Source organism: Myotis davidii, unplaced genomic scaffold (assembly GCF_000327345.1).
Source record: "Myotis davidii unplaced genomic scaffold, ASM32734v1 scaffold255, whole genome shotgun sequence".
NCBI classification, from domain to species: domain Eukaryota; kingdom Metazoa; phylum Chordata; class Mammalia; order Chiroptera; family Vespertilionidae; genus Myotis; species Myotis davidii.
The window spans coordinates 1-957 of record NW_006286238.1 but is presented as its reverse complement, the minus strand read 5'-3'; the positions used below and the strand labels follow the sequence as shown (position 1 = coordinate 957).

The 957-nt window shown below is 53.0% G+C and overlaps 1 pseudogene; it reads left to right on the top strand.

Moving 5' to 3' along the window:
* Nucleotides 1-307, top strand: part of LOC102765572 — a 2876-nt pseudogene extending 2569 nt beyond the window's left edge.
* Nucleotides 308-957: the final 650 nt, after the last annotated feature.

The following is a 957-nucleotide window of genomic DNA, read 5'->3' as shown; positions in this document are numbered from 1 at the left end:
TGCTATGGTTGCAAAGATGAAAAAATTTCTGTATGTGACACAGCACCAGAGTTAAGTTATGGTTTTTCCAAATGCTGACACGCCAAGCTCAAAAGGTTCGCCATCAATGGTCTACACCATCACGCCAAGGAATGCAAGCTCCCACCCCAGCACAAGAAGTGCCACTTCTACCAAAGCATCAGCCACACGGTGGCCTCCTGTCCACCATGAAGGCCCAGCAGGCCCCAGCTCACAGGGAAAGCCGGCCTACTTTCGGGATGAAGAAGAGATCCGTAGCCCTGCCCTGCTCCCAGGTGCCCAGAATTGAGCCACAGTGGGTGCCGGGGGCTATGCGTTTGTGATCAGAAAGTTTCAAGGAGCAGGCATCGATCGGCAGATCGGAGAAAGTGGGGGCAGCAGGCACTGCCAGGTATCTCTGGCCGGGTTCCACAGCATCACCCCCTCTTCCCTCTTCGCCGGGGCAGGAGGGGAAGGGGTGAGGCAAAGGAACTCCAACCGCATTAGATCCAGAAGCCTGTGAGGGCTTTGGGGGAACTCCCTCCCTACATTTGAGTCTCCACCCCCATAATCTCCAGCTTTGGAAAGTGGCCTGGATAGGGAAGTTGTTTTCCTTTGAAAGAAGGACAAGTAATAATAACATTTCCCCTGCCAAAGTGAAAAGATTAACATGAGACCAGAACCCAGACCACAAACGACTGCATTCTGTGGGAGGGTTTTCCCACATCTTATCTCCTGGTAACCCACTCTTTGGATTGGGTGCTGAGAACTGTCCCCAAGCAATGGGTGGTGATGATAGGCAAAACGGATGGTTGGGGAACAGCTGTAGACCTGCAGCTCCTCAGCTCACCCCCACCCCATTTCTGGACCAATACAATTGTATTTATTGGGTCCCTTGGCTAACTGCACCTCGGGTCCCACTCTCTCCCAGATGCCACTGCACTAGCTGTGTGCGAATGA